Source organism: Ascaphus truei, chromosome 3 (assembly GCF_040206685.1).
Source record: "Ascaphus truei isolate aAscTru1 chromosome 3, aAscTru1.hap1, whole genome shotgun sequence".
Classification (NCBI taxonomy): domain Eukaryota; kingdom Metazoa; phylum Chordata; class Amphibia; order Anura; family Ascaphidae; genus Ascaphus; species Ascaphus truei.
In genome coordinates this window covers 281,544,237-281,561,086 of record NC_134485.1, presented here as the reverse complement: position 1 = coordinate 281,561,086, position 16,850 = coordinate 281,544,237, and positions in this window count along the sequence as shown.

Sequence of the window (16,850 nt, the reverse complement as noted above, 5' to 3'; positions counted from 1 at the left end):
TTTTGTGTGGTTCTCTTAAATGTATATCTAATACATTTATAGTTGTATAAATAAACAGTAGTAAAAAAAATATATGAATGATACAGTATCTAAAATGTAAATAATATGAACATTATAAGCTATTCAGGTTAGGGCCTCACTTTTTCCTTATGTTGTCATTCACTATCAGCTCTTATCCACATTATTTTTTACTGTATTTACCTTGTACTGTAATGTGATGCTTGCACTTTAGGTGCTATATAAAAAACAATTATATACATTTCTATTTTTGATCCGTTATACTAAATGATCACACAATTTGAAAAAACAAACAAATAGGCTATGCCCTGTATCAGTTGTTTTTGCATCTCTCACTTAGCAATGCAAATATTTACATAAGTGTAGCCCTCCATGCTCAGCTTTAAAGGAGTTTACATTGAGTTGGATATATTGTAGAAATATTTATCCATCTATCTGTCTATATATAGTACAAACAAGAGCTTTACTCACGACTGTTCATAATGCAGCCCATTAAGGATGTTACAGTAATCACATATAATAACTAGTTGCCCACAAATGAGGGCTACATAAGCATAAATGCAAAAATGCTAAATATTTAAAAATATATTTAATTTTGTTTAAATTAAAACCACATTTGTGGTATTTCTGAATGCTCTATGTATTAAATACAAAATGAAGGTGCAAAGTTTTTTATTGTTGAAACGCGGTGTGTGAACAAACTGTGGGGCCTATGCAAAAAGCTCCTGAAAAAAAAATCGCTGCGGGTTTTCAGTCGCCATTTTTTGCCGTTTTGGTCTCACGGTATGCAGAAAGACTCGAATACCAGTGAGAACAACATTTGTAAACATGGCGAGTAGTCAGCGGCGTGATTCTTGCCTGCGTGAAAATGAGGAAATGGCGTAGCATGTAAATTAATCATTTTTTTTTCTTTTTGCATTGTGCGAAAATCTTGTGAGATCTTTAATTAGTTGAGCAGCCTATTTAAAAGTTGTATTTTGGTTAATCTTTAGTCTTTCTCTGTGTTGTTTAGAGTGGTTGAGAGGGAGACAGAGATCCTACTTGTGAGGATTTGAGATTGTTATAGTTGGATTGAATTGTATTGAATTGTGATAGTGTTGTGCGCTGTTTTCCAACGGTTTAGAAAATGGCTTTTTTTCCCGAACTATTTTCGATGTTTGTGATCGTATTTTTAGCATTGTCTGCAATGCAGTGGCGGCCGAGCTGAGCCTTCTGCGGCCGCCACCGCAATGTGCAGGCAGACTTCGGGCAGACGTGGCTGGTGACGCGTGACGCGCGTCACTGTGGCGCCAGTCACACGTTCCGCCGGCATCCCCGGGTAAGGGGACAGGGGACAGGGGAATGGAGGGGAGATGCGGGAAGAGGCGGAGCAGAGGCAGCCAGGGGGTCGCGAGGGGAGGGGAAGACACGTGAAGCTGCAGAGGCGGAGTAGCCAAGCAGCCAGGGGGTCGCGAGGGGAGGGGAAGATGCGGCTGAGCGCGGCCAAGTTCGGTGCCAGCCAAAAAAAGCCCCGGAAAATTACGGGCATTTGTAAGATTGAAGTTGGCCGCAGCAGTACAGTCTAGAAACTCAAGTGGGCGATTGCGAGCTGTTGTCTTCAAAGTCTAATAGCAATTCAACCTACTGTACAGCCGTACATTTCTGTATACTGTTCATACTGTATACATTAGTATGAATACAGTAGTATGAGGCTCCTTAGCCATACACATAAAAAATACAGTATGAGGACACATACAGTACTGTACTGTATACAGGATACTAAAGGGAAAAGAAGTACAGTATTACAAAAATATAACGTCGTATCTTCTTCCGAATTTAAAATATTTTTATCCCGTATTATCTCGCTCATTCGGATACTGTATGCGTGTCATCACATTTCTATATGTATTATTTATTAATCAATACTTTTGCTAGGCTTGCTCTTCTTTTCATACTGTTTTTTATTTTATGCGCATGAGTGTATGTCGCATTGGAACCTTGTTGAAACGCATAGGCATGTTACAGTATCACATTTCTGCACATTAAACATTATGATGACCTGTTGAAAATATTTATTTGAACTGATAATCCAGCATAAAGTGCTCTCCCCCTCCACCCGCACACAAACAAGGCTAAAGTATTTCTACTTCTTATCGACACCTCTCCCAAACCATTCATTTGTAATGGGTGGCTTTCTGGCTTTAATCTTCCTGAGCCTGTCATCACATTTCTGCGCATGCGTGTATGTCTCATTGGAACCTTTTTGAAACGCATATTTCTACTTCTTATCAACGCCTCTCCCAAACCATTAATTTGTATTTATTTGTATTGGCGAGAATGACTTCTCATCCACCCCCCAAACCCAAAGCCATTCATTAAACTCTTTGAGGCTTTGTTTACGGTAACGCATGTGCACGTTTGATAATCCCTTCTCGAATGACTCATCCACACACATACTGGTACCAACAGCATTTCAAGTTTAAGGGACTTACAACGTGAATAGAAATGTTTATCTACACATTCCTGAATTTAATATATTAATCTGATAAGCCCTTCTTGGCAACTAGTGTAGTCCACCCCTAACCACTTCACACACAAACCAAACCCCTTCTTGAAGAATCCCCCCCCACACACACACATTCAAAGTGAATTTAATTTAAGTTCAAAGAAAAAGAAATCATGTTTTTGATAAGTTACCAATTTTTGCAATTCTTTCTTTTTCTTTGGGGGGTGTGGGTGTGTTTCAATAATGATCGTGAATTTAAAGAATTTTATTTTTATTTTATCAGGATGAAAAATACATATAATCATGAATAATACAAATTTTATCTTTCCAATACAAATTCTGTCTTTATCTTCTTTGTAACGGTAGCACCTGTCATCACTTCAGCAGCTACCTGACATAGACTTCATGAAAATGGATAATGATGGAAGAATGAAAAATACAAATAATCATGAATAATACAAATGTATAATATTAAGAACAGTAATACAAATTTTCAGTCTGTATCTTCTTCGTCATGGCCGCTTTGCATTCTGTAGTTCATTGAGAGAGGGTGGGTTTTGTGTAAATTATGACTGTTGATACACTATACACACAGTTCACTAATTTTACACATGATACCCCTCCTCCCCTGCCCGTCCATTTTTAGTGCAGCTCTCTCTGAAAAGAAAAGAAAAAAATGATTGCAGTAAAGTGCATATAATGACATTGTGTACAGCTCGCCTGCACAACTCCAGTCCTCGAGGTCCGCAAACAGGCCAGGTTTTCAGGATATCCCTACTTCAGCACAGCTGGCTCAATTAGTGGCTCAATATGATTGAGCAACTAATTGAGCCAGCTGTGCTGAAGTAGAGATATCCTGAAAACCTTGAGGACTAGAGTTGTGCTGGCCTGGTGTACAGTATCACTACCCATATTGGACTATGCAGTTACTTCTGTCAAACTTCTATATACTGGAACTCTATACTACATTATAACTACTGTATAACTACTGTACAGTACATTGTAACAAGATTTGTAGTGCAGCTCTCTATGAAAAGAAAAGAAAAAATGTGTGAAGTTAAGTGCATTCAGTAAACTGTAAAACAATCTGTGCCATACTTACCTGTATCATACTTGGTGTACCTGTACTTACCATACTACATTACTGTACTATACCATACTACCTTCCTGATGCATGCCCATTACGCTCTATCACAATGGGCAACTCATTCGCAATATGATCAATATATTTATTACATCTTTCGACGGTGAGTACATTGTTCCAAAACTCAGTATGCCATCCGCCAATTCATCCTTTTTTGAGAGTTTCACCACTTTTCGGATATGATCCTTCAGATGATGCCAGACCATTTCGATAGGATTGAATTCTGGCGATCTGTCATTAGAGGGGGAAAAGTAGGAGAATTAGTTAAAGAGATACACAGTAAACAGTGTAAAAAAAAATGAGAAACAGTTACCGTACTTACTCCGCTGGAGTCTTAACCCAGTTGATACCTCTGGCAAGCATATGCGCCATAGACGCGGTGTGTTTCCGATCATTATCCTGGAAGAACCAAGAACCGGTGACCATCTGGGAGTTCATGTGTGATGTAATTCGCAATCTCGGGCATTATTTTCTCTTGAAAAAATACTTTATTCATGATTCCTGTAACAAGAAAAGAAAAGTGCTCAAAATACTGCACTAGTATAGTACAGTGCATAAGGCTTCAGAATGTGACTTTGTGCATTATATTACTGCCAAAGATGACAATGCATCCTGGTCCAGGCATAGAGATGGCACCCCACACATGCAGCTTCACAGGGTTTTTGGGATGCGGCTTCAGAGATATGCGTCCTTTTTTGTGGAATGCATAGGTGGCAAATCTCTCAAGCGATACAGATGCAATTCTTAAATGTCTCCCACTTTCGATCCATGCCCGTGCCTGATCCACTCTTTTGATCTTGTTGACATCCTGTATCATTGGGTACGCTCTGTAATGACAAGGAATAATTTTATAGGTACTGTACAGTTACTTAAACAACACTTTTACCTACTGTACTGTCCAGTACTAACCTCAGATGTCCATATTTCCATCCTATTCTGCGTCTCATCTTCTTGATGCTGCTCTCAAATGCGGTTATATTGTGATTTTTCTCTAGAGCGTCCTTGACCCTTGTGGCACATCTCTCATCATTCTCTTCACTTACTTGGTCAACCAGAAGAGTGTCACCCTACAGTGTAAAGGAAAACAACAATTAGTAATTTAGGCCACAAGTACATACTGTACTGGATTACTGGCAGCTATATATTAATCTGTGAAGCTCCATCATTTATGCTCAGGCCTAGAGTATGGTGAAATAAATATAATATAGTTATATAACTATACAGCTATTTAAATTATAATATATATATATATTATAATTTAAATAGCTGTATAGTTATATAACTATATTATATTTATTTCACCATACTCTAGGCCTGAGCATAAATGATGGAGCTTCACAGATTAATATATAGCTGCCAGTAATCCAGTACAGTATGTACTTGTGGCCTAAATTACTAATTGTTGTTTTCCTTTACACTGTAGGGTGACACTCTTCTGGTTGACCAAGTAAGTGAAGAGAATGATGAGAGATGTGCCACAAGGGTCAAGGACGCTCTAGAGAAAAATCACAATATAACCGCATTTGAGAGCAGCATCAAGAAGATGAGACGCAGAATAGGATGGAAATATGGACATCTGAGGTTAGTACTGGACAGTACAGTAGGTAAAAGTGTTGTTTAAGTAACTGTACAGTACCTATAAAATTATTCCTTGTCATTACAGAGCGTACCCAATGATACAGGATGTCAACAAGATCAAAAGAGTGGATCAGGCACGGGCATGGATCAAAAGTGGGAGACATTTAAGGATTGCATCTGTATCGCTTGAGAGATTATATATATATTATAGTTATATAAATATACAGCTATATAAATTATAATATATATATATATATATATATATATATATATATATATATATATATATATATATATATATATATATAGTTAAATAAATATACAGCGATATAAATTATAATATATATAACTGAATTATGGAAGAAATGGCCTATCCTGTATCCTGATGGCTTTCTTGTCCTAATCTTTAAGTAAGTGTCTATATTTTGCCTGTTATTTGTATATTTTGTGTGTTTACCTTTATCAAGGAATAAATTATATTTTATCATATCTAAGTCTCGTCCCATTTCAACCCAGTTATATATATATATATATTTTTTGTGTATTATTAATAGCCTGTCACAAAGCTCCCATCACAGGCTTATTAATAAAACTATATATATATAATATAGTTATATAAATATACAGCTATATAAATTATAATAGAGATATATATATAATATAGTTATATAAATATACAGCGATATAAATTATGTGTGTGTCATAATAAATGTTAAAAATGTGTGTGTGTCATACTGTTTACAGTATACTGTGTACTGCATAGGGGGTTGTGAGTGAGTCATAATGGGTAATAATGAAGTGAGTGATAATTAAGGAGAGAGGTGCAACTTACAAAAAATTTTATCTCAAATAATTGCTAGGAAAAAGGTTCTGTTAAAAATAATAAGCCATTTAACCAGTAAAAGTGCCATTACAGTACTGTGCGCTAAAGAAAACATATTGAAAATACTTTACTTTCGCAGTAGTAACAGTTGGTGTCCGCTTGACATTTCTGGCCTTACCGTGGGCATGATAGCTCACGGTGGCTGCTGGTACAACGAGGCCCAAAGTACTGCACCGACACACTTTATTCGAGCAAATACCCGGTATGTACCTGGCAGATACCTGGAATGCGCCGCTCCTCACCTCTGACAAGCCCCGTTGCGTTTGCCTTCCCAGCCTGGGTTCATGCCTGGCTGATGGGCGGCTGATCTGTTAAATGATAATGATTAGGATTTAATAGGCTGCAATGCTTCGCGTGTCTACCAGATGGCATAAATTCATGAATTGTAATGCAGTATATATATATATACTGTGCAGTATTGCAGCCAGCGGGAATAAAATGCTTCAATCCCTGCCGGAAAATAACTCAATGCACTCGGGCAGAAAACAGTCACAAACCTCAATACACCCGGGTATACCCGAATTCGTGGGACTAGCCGAGCTCGAATAAAGTGTGTCGCCAGTGTACTTAACCAGCATTGAATATCTGAAATTCGTGTCCTCTCTTGTACATATCCTGTATTCTCATGCTGAGATCCTTAGCAATCGTTTTAACCGGCATCACTGCGTTTAGAAAGAAATACAAGCACAAAAATGTATATTCAATGTGTAGTCGATGTGTATTCAATGTGCAGTGAATCAACAAAATGGATGGTGTTTTTATACTTTAATGAGTCTCATTACAGAACGCCCACTTTTAACACCTGCACCTCGTGGCTATGCACGAGAAAAAAAGTCGTAGTACACATTACAGTACGCCCACTTTTAACACCTGCACCTCAATCACAATAGGGACACAGTGTATAAAAGGTGACTCAAATTGCATAGCCTACCACACACTGATCTTTATCTAAACTTGCTCTTGTTCAGATACTGCATTGTGCTTTACACCATCTGCATCCATGGATCAACCACTGTAACGCTCGGCCTGCCCACAAGCAAGACGAGACCCCGGGACTGAGGTGGAAAGGAGTTATACCACACACCTGACAGTAAATGGGGGCACGGCTGGAGTGTGGAAGTAGTGTAGATGATCAGGGTAACAAGAATATAAATGATACCGTACTTGACAGCTCCGGCAGAGGAGGGTAAATTTCGTAAGCCAAGGGTCGTGGATTGGAGAGAGCAGCGTAGTCGAGTGTCTGTAAGCCTGGGTCCTGGAGTGGACAGAGCATCACAGTAGATTGTCCATGTGCCGTGTACAAGGGATGTAGAGGTTTGCAGCTGAGATAGTCCAAAGCGAAGTCTAAAGGGTTCCAGAGAGCAGCGTAGTAGAGTCCAAAGCAAAAGGTCAAATCCAGGGAGGTCAGCAGTATTTCCAGGAACAGACACTGAAAGACAAGAGAGGCCAGGCAACAGCAGACAGCATCAAGATACAGAAGCTATGCAGAGCAAAGAGGAAATGGTGAAGGGGGATTAAATAGGGGGCTGGGACCAATCAGGGGAAGGGGAGTGACGGAGGAGCAGCCCAAAGAAGGACCTGATAGGAGAGCAGAGTGTGAAAGTTTGGGACCAATCGGAGTGAGGGGAGGAACAGAGGAGTGGCCTAAGTAAGACCCAGATAGGGGAGAATTACTAGAGGCTTTGGGAGTGGTCTGAGTAAGGGGAGGAGCAGAGGGACGGACAAGGGAAGGAACAGAAAGGGAAGAAGGACCTGGGAGGCGTAGCTGACGGGGAAGGGGCATGCAAGGTACATGCGCCACGTCAGAGGAGGTGGAGAAAGGAGAGCCATACCGGAGGAGTCAGAAGAAGGGGAGGAGCAGAGAGACGGACAGGGGAAGGGTCAGGTGAGGAAGAGGAACCTGGGAGGCGGAGTTGACGGGGCGGGGGCAGAGACACGCAAGGTGCGTGCGCCGCGTCAACTGAGGCAGAGTCAGGCGCCCAACGCCAACTAATGGTGGCCTGGGACAGCGCGCGCCCATAGGGGTGACGCGCGTCGCCTGGAGGTGCAGGGACAGCAGCCAGCAGCGGGAGACGCCACCGGGGAGCCTGAATGGCCTGCAAAGAAGGTAAGGAGGCGCTGGACGCAGGTATACCCGCAGCTCGGATCCTTACAACCACGATTCTACGGATGCAGGAACCCACTCTCTTCTGCCGTGCCTGCCGTGCCGAAAAAGCGAAAGGCGGGAGCCTTTTCCGAGCCAAACCCAAAGCGAAAGACCAAGGCTAATAAAGAAAACCTTCTGAAGACTCCAAAGGCTAAGAAGCCTGGGCCTTATTATGTCAAGAAGAAATTCGCTGATGTAGAAAAAACGCAAAACAAATGGATGCCACCCATCGACGACGCTGCTCTCCAGGGAACCCCCAGGACACCTTCTCCTGCACCCATCGATGATGCTGCTCTCCAGGGAATCCCCAGGTCACCTTCTCCTGCACCCATTGATGACGCTGCTCTCCAGGGGACCGCCAGGAAACCTTCTCCTGCACCCATTGACGACGCTGCTCTCCAGAGAAACCCTATCTCTTCCGCTCCAGCACCCATCCACTCAGATGTCCACAGCACTCCTAGCTCAAGATCAAGCTCGTTAGCCCGCATGCTGAATGGGTTCAGTGTCGATATCCCTGAGAACTCTATGGTGGTAAAGATCGATCTTCTTTTAGAGACCATGCTAAATATGGATAGGCGGATGGAGAAGATAGAGACTGACATAGCGGGGATACATAGTTTGCTTGGGGTTCCTGCCCCTGTATGTCGGATGCAGGAGCAGGAGGGTGGCATGGATGTGACCTTTACCCTTCCATCACCAAGCGCAGCCCCTCCGTCTGAAGATTATGTGTACATGTATGCCATTGATGAGGATGACATGACAACCCCGTCAAGACCACGCCAGGAGATGACAACACAGATAAGGCGACTAAAACAGGAGGAGCAGGAGGAAAGCATCCTCCCAGACCACCTACCCTCGCCCGCTGCCACAAGCACACCAGCTTCTAGGAACACACCCGCTCCCAGAATAATACCCACACACGCTTGCATTGAAACGGTGCCCGACATCAGCTTGCGCGACCTGCCCCAGCAAATCAGGGAGAAATATAGGGTTGTAAGTGCTGGTATAGCCTAGAGATATGCCATGTACATCTTCACACACCACATAAGTTACGAGGTTTACTGCGGGTGAACCCACAACATGAATTACGAAGGGAGTCGCTTCAAAAAGGCTCTTCCTTAAAATTTAAGGAGAACTATTGTGGAGGAATTGCGGCGCTATTTTACAATTACCGATCATTTAATGAGAACCGTGAGAGACTCCATAAATGGCATTTTGAGGTACACAAGGGCTCGTCCCTGGAAGGACAGACTGGTGGGAATCGAATTCGAGGTGTGATTGTTTGTCTGTTCAAAAGTTATAAATAAATGTTTTTACTTCTCTTCCCCTCTCCCACCACCCTTCCCACCCCCCTCTTCCCCCCTTCCCCTCCCTCCCCCCCTTCCCCCCTGCCCCTCCCACTCCCCCTCTTCCCCCCCCTCCCCCCCTCCCCCCCCTCACCTCTTTCCCCCCCCTCCCCTCTTTCCCCCCCTACCCCGTATCTCACTCCCTCTCCCCCTCCTCCCTCCACCATACCCCCTCCTTCCCCCCGCAGACAAGCACTCTACTTTTCCTGCTAGGGAAAGGACTATTAGACACTTAAGCAAGATGAAGTTGGATAGAAAACCCAATAAGTGCTCCCTGAAGTTACGAGGTTGATTAAGTTTTTATATGACTGTACATGATTGGACACAATGTTTATCTTTTGTAGGAGGGCTCTCCGACCTTCCTGATGGCTTTCGGAAGGCGTTGCTCAAGGAAGTCTCCCAGAGGCATTAGGCCCACTACCCTTATCCTTAGGGAGATGAGGGTCCCCAAAACTGGGCTCTTCAACAGCCCACTCTTTTCTCTTCTTCTACTTCTTTCTTACTCTTTCCTTCTCCCTACCCCCCCTCAGCCCCTCCACATCCCCCCAATCTCTTCCGCACGCACACGGAAAACAAGAAGCCTTCACAGAATCAGCATCCACACATCAGTTATTGCTTGCAAGAAAGTCTAAGATAAATACACGCAAAAACCTGTCCCCTTGTCCATACATAACCAGCAGGGACAAACACGGTTGATGGGAAGCAGGAGCCCCGGAAGCCAAGACTCAGCAGAAACACCACGCAGCCACCAGGACAAGTTATGACGACGGAGACCCCACCACCTTGGGAAAGTGGAGGGAAAGACAGAGTCCCTGAGATATCACATAAATAAGAATGGCCATAAACACAACACTCAAACTAGTGTCCCTAAATGTTAGGGGACTCAATTCAGCAATCAAAAGAAAGCTCGCTCTACAAGAGCTAAAAAAACAAAGGGGGATGTGTTGTTTTTACAGGAAACACATTTTAATACGATATCACCCCCTAATACCTTTCAGAGATTTTATCCCCAGGCATATTATGCATCCGGCTCTACTAAAAAAAAGGGGGTAGCTATTCAATTTAGACAAAACGTTAAGTTCACACTAAAAAAGCAGACCTCAGACCCAGAGGGTAGATTCCTCATTTTGCAGGGAACCTTATCAGATGTAGAGACTACCCTTGTTAACATATACGCCCCAAACGAAGGCCAGGCCGGTTTCTTGAGGGACCTATGCGACAGTCTAACCCCCCAACCTAGAACTACACTACTGCTAGCAGGAGATCTCCACATGCTAGTAGAGCCTGACCATGACAGGGCGAGCCCATCGGGAACTCCTCACCCATGCTCCACGGCAAAAAACACCAAAGAGTTCCGGAATATATTAAAAGAGTTTTCGCTGATAGATATTTGGCGGGCACAGCATCAGGGTCAGAGGGACTACTCTTACTTCTCTCCCCCACACCAGACCTATTCAAGGATTGATTATTTTCTGGGCACCAAAGATATCTTCCAGGCAACCTCCCAGTCAGACATAGGATCTATTTCATGGTCGGACCATGCTCCGGTATCACTGACACTCTCCCTCCCCTTCTAAAAATACAGCCAATATAATTGGAAATTGAACGATTCTCTGTTAAACCAAATAGACGTAGAGATAGAGATTAAGCAAAAGCTCAAAGAAAACTTTGCGCTGAACAAGGGCTCGGTGGAGTCACCAGCGATGCTGTTGGAGGCCCATAAGGCCACGATCCGAGGGAATATTATTTCCATATCATAACACAAGAAAAAAACAAAACAGAAATTGTACAACGAATTAGCGGAGAAAGTCCAACTCCTAGAACATAAACATAAAGCTAACCCCTCAAAACAACTACGCAAAGTACTGGACAAAGCTAGATCTGATTTTAAACAGATACAAATAGACGAAGTGGAGAGAGCAATGTGGTGGACCAAGCAAAAATATTATGACAAAGGGAATAAGGCCGACCGGTTACTACCATCCAAATTGAGAGGTCTGAGAACCAAATCTCAAATAACAGTTATACAAACAAAGGCGGGCACCAAAACGTATTGTGAAAAGCAGATAGCAGCCGAATTCTCAGACTTCTACTCCAAATTATATAACTTAAATTTTCCCAAAAACAGATTTTCGAACGAGGAAGCTATAACTAAATATCTAGAATCATGTAAACTTACAAACCTCTCGGAAGACAACCTATCAGAACTAAATAAAGAAATTTCGCAGGAAGAGTTATTAGAAGCCATCTCCCAATTAAAACCAAGCAAAACGCCAGGTCCAGATGGGTTCTCCAATCAATATTATAAAAATTTCAAATTGATTTTGGCACCATATCTACTGGATATGTTTAATGAGTTTCTGGAGGGAACAGCTATCCCAGCATCTATGTCAAAAGCCAATCTGGCAGTCATACCAAAGGAAGGGCGAAACCCACTACAGTGTGGTAATTACCACCCCATAGCCCTCCTTAATTCGGACCTGAAACTTTTCAGCAAAATTTTAGCCAACAGATTAACCCCCATTCTAACAAGCCTAATCCACATAGATCAAGTCGGGTTTATTTCCGGCAGACAAGCCTCAGACAATACGAGGAAGATCATTAACATAATTGACCATGTACATCTCTCATCCATGAAGTCTAGACGCAGAAAAGGCGTTCGACAGGATCAGGTGGGACTTTCTAGATAAAACATTAATTAAATTTGGATTTAAGGGCCCATATCTGGAGGGGATCAGAGCCCTATACAAAACTCCCACGGCCGTAATGAAGCTCCCAGGAGGAGACTCGAACCCTATAAACATTAAGAATGGTACTCGACAGGGATGCCCCTTGTCTCCGCTTCTATTTGCCCTCTCCATCGAACCCTTGGCAACAACATTTAGAAAGGACAGAAATATAAATGGTATTGCAATTGGAGAAACGGATTACAAAATATCCCTTTTTGCTGATGACATTATCCTAACTCTAGCCAACCCCTTGACTTCACTCCCGAATTTACACTCGCAATTAGACAAATTTAGCAAAATCTCGGGATACAAAATAAACATGGATAAGTCGGAAGCACTAAATATATCTCTACCTAGCCCCGAGGCCAAACTGCTAAAAACAAATTTCAATTATAAATGGAGCTCCACAAAAATCAAATACTTGGGAATTCAAATAGCACGGGAGTACAAATTATTATACCAATACAATTACCCGCCCTTATTTGAGAGGCTAAAAAAAGATCTCCAGAGCTGGAATGGATACCAGATATCTTGGCTAGGCAGAATAGCCACGGTCAAAATGAATATCCTACCAAGACTTCTGTATTACTTCCAGACTCTTCCAATCGATATCCCAAAATCTGAATGAAAAAATATGCAAAATAGAATTTTTCAATTTATTTGGCAAAACAAAAGACCAAGAGTAGCTAGAACTATCATGCTAGCTCCAAATGAATGTGGAGGCCTGGCAGTCCCAGATATCATTAAATACTATTTGGCGGCCCAACTCAAACAAGTGATAATGTGGAACAACGACCCAACTACAAGTTGTTGGACAGGGATAGAGGCTACCTATACGAGACCTCTCTCACTCCCGGCTACCCTATGGACTGTGCAGGGCAGGGAGACCTTCTCGGAAACATTAAAACTGGGAGCAATGAAATGTACAGTGGCGACACTGTTTATTCTAACTCGGCCGTAACCGCGGTGTGGGGAAAGTCGCGACTAGCCGGCGGCTCGTTTGGGGATTTCCCTGGCACATGCGGCACGTCACTCTGGCGCCGGTCACACGGTCCAGGGTTCCCCGGCATCCCCGAAGCCTGCAGAGGCAGCAGGGGTAAGGGGGAAGCTGCGCAAAGCTGCACGCAGCCAGGGGTTCGGGGAAGGGGATTGGAAGGGAAGGGGAGGTGAGCATTTGTTTATTAAACGCAGGAAGGGGAAGAAAGGGGAAGATGCGGCTCGCTCGCGGCTCCGTTTTGGCGCCAGCTGAAAAAAGCCCCGTTCATAACGGGTAAGTTTCAGAATAAGATGTGTCGCTACAGTATATGGAAAATATGGACCAAAAATAAAGAAAAATATGGTCTGACGGCTCACCCCACATTATTAACACCCATATTCAGTAACCCAGAGTTCCCCCCCGGCTGGCTCCCACAGAGACTTAGTAAATTTAAACAGTTAAAGATGTTGGTAGCGGAGGACTTTATTGGAAAAGGTAATCTCTTATCGGTTCAGGAGCTGGAAAACAAATATCAAACGGTAAACCTACCAATATTTGGCTTCCTGCAGATCAGGCACTACCTGCAAACAGTCTCCAAAGAAATGGCTTTCCAACCATTAACAAATTTTGAACGACTGTGTAGGAAAGGGTACTATTCCAAAGGATTGATTTCGGGGATATATCTGGGCCTGGCGCGATCAGCAGGCTGTTCCCAACATAGTTATATGTCCAAATGGGCAGAAGATCTAAATATAGAGATTGATAGGGAAGACTGGGAGGATATCTGGGAGGCAGCTTCCAAAACATCGATCTGTACTGCCATCAAAGAAAACATATATAAAATCATATGCCATTGGTACCTAACCCCAAATAGGTTGAGCCAAATCTTCCCCGGGACCCCGGATTTGTGTTGGAGGGGATGCGGGCAAAGAGGAGACATGGCCCATATCTGGTGGAATTGTCCAAAGATTCAGGTGTTCTGGGTCATGATCAAAACATTGATCCGGGAATACCTGGGGGTGGAGATTGAGGTGGACCCACTGACCATGATGCTGGCTAAACTAATAGACGATCTAGATACGGCAGAAAGCAGGATGGTGGGGCACGTACTCACGGCGGCACGCTGCTCTGTGGCGGCTGCGTGGAAAAAGGTGAATACCCCCGCTAAACAGACCGTACTTCGAAGGCTACGAGAAATAAAGACAATGGAACTCCATACGGCAAAACTGTCCCAAAAAATGGACAAGTTCCATAAAACATGGGAAATTTGGCCGAGTGGGTAACAGACTTATAAAGGAAGAACTAGAGTACTCAGAAAGCTACGTAATGGAAAGAGAAAACACGGGCGCTACCTGTATGTATAATAAGTACGGGATAAAGGTGTAATATCAACCTTAGAAGTTCATAAGGTATCCCTCCGCTTCTTTGTCTCCTCCTGTGACTCAAAAAACCCCAAAAAGGATCTACCCAGGATCCTTAGTAAACAGGGAAACAAGAGAGAGAGATGGGGGAGCACAGGTGGAGGGGTGAAATGGAACAGAATATGGTTCAGGTGTGTTAATCCCTGAAGCAATGACAATGGTGTTTTTAAAGTGTGTATTTAACTCTTAACACTCACACGGCCTTGTGCAAATGCTGTCGCATCAAGATATCTTTAGGTCTTCTCCTCTCTGTCTTGTGGAATCTTTCTTCACTCTCCGTCTGCGAACTTCTTCTCCTTCTTCTTTGATGTGGTATCACCCTCGGGATAAACGAATGAACAGATGAGCAGAATACATAAACAGTATGAAAGTTAATTAATTAAAAAAATAATTAATTAAAAAATATCCCGGGAGACTTCCGGTGACGTCACAGCTGATGGTCTGCTAGTGAGAGAGCTCCCGGCGCCCTCGCTATTAAAATTAACAGCATAAGCCTTTCCCCCACCCCAAACTCCCCGAATTTGGACCCCACATCGAGATCAAACACTGGAGAGATGACAGGGAAGGCGCAAAAGAAGAACCAGTACCCCGTCACCAAGTTCTTCCCCCCGGCACAGCGCCTGGCTGATATCAGCCCCGATGGGCAAGATGGCGCCGAGGAAGAACCAGAGCACGAGGCGCGCAGCAGCCGGCAGAGCCCGATCGACACAGATCCCCCCGTCTTAAATAAAGAATTTTTTGACTCCCTTATCACTAAAATGAGGAGGGGGGTCCAAGAGGACACTGAAAAAGCCCTTCAAACTATACACGCCGAAGTGGGAGCGCTGACGGAGCAGACAGAGGACCTAGAGGTGAAAATGGAGGGCATTAAGCCCACCCACCTTCTCACTAGAGTGATGAAAGGTGCCAAATTTGGGTTCATAATTAACCCACTTTCTTTCTTTTTCTCCTCTTCTCCCATCTTCCACCTGTCCCCAAGCCAACCCTTCCCCCCGACTACCTGTACAGAAACCAAGCCTAGCCCCAGCAGGGCCCCAAGAGCCCGTAAGAAAAAGCAATATATAGTCAAGGGAAAAAAAAAACACGCTTCCACTCTGGAAAGGTGGCTAAGCCCAAAAGGATTTGTCAGTTCCAGATCTTATGGCTACCCCAAACTCAATAAAATTAATATTGATAAATGTTAAGGGGCTCAACTCTCACAGGAAACGGAAATTAGCCTTTCAGGAGTTGGAAAAAGCTAAGGGGGGCATCCTCTTCCTCCAAGAAACGCACTTTAATTCGCATTGCCCTCCAAACTCTTTCAAGCATATGTTCCCCAAGCATATTATGCTTCCTATTCGGTAAAGAAAAGGGGAGTGGCCAAATTATTCAAAAGCAATACATCCTTTATCACCGGAAAGGTCTCCAGGGATCCTGGAGGCAGATTCCTTATAATTCAGGGCCCCTTGTCAGGGACTCCACTGACGCTATGTAATATATACACTACTAACGACCATCAGCCTGAATTTCTGAAGGGGATACTAGAGTCCGTAGACCCGGCGATCATTTCATCATTGATAATGGCAGTTGACTTTAATATGGCAAGCACTCCGGAACTTGACAAATCAGAGTTAGCAGGTGATGGACATTCCAAATCTACCTTTACAAAAGCGAGAGATTTCAAAGAATTATTGCAGAGTTTTTCGCTTGAGGATATTTGGAGAGTCCAACACCCAGGTCAGCGAGACTATACATTCTTCTCAGCCCCCCATCAGACCAACTCGAGGATTGACTATTTCTTAGGTACTAAAAATATTCTCCAGGCATCTGCCCAGTCGAACATAGGATTAATATCCTGGTCTGACCATGCCCCTATCGAATTAACGCTCTCTCTACCCTTTAGCAAAAATAACAGATATCCTTGGAAACTAAACAATTCTCTTTTAAATTAGCAAGAATCAGAGAGTGTAATTAAGCAAAAACTCACAGAATATTTTCAAATAAATAAAGGCTCAGTGTCCTCTCCGGGAATGCTGTGGGAGGCACAGAAGGCCTCAATCAGAGGGGATCTCATCTCTATAGCGGCATATAAGAAAAAAGAGAAACTAAAATAATACAAAGGAGCAACAGAAAATCTGGCCAAAA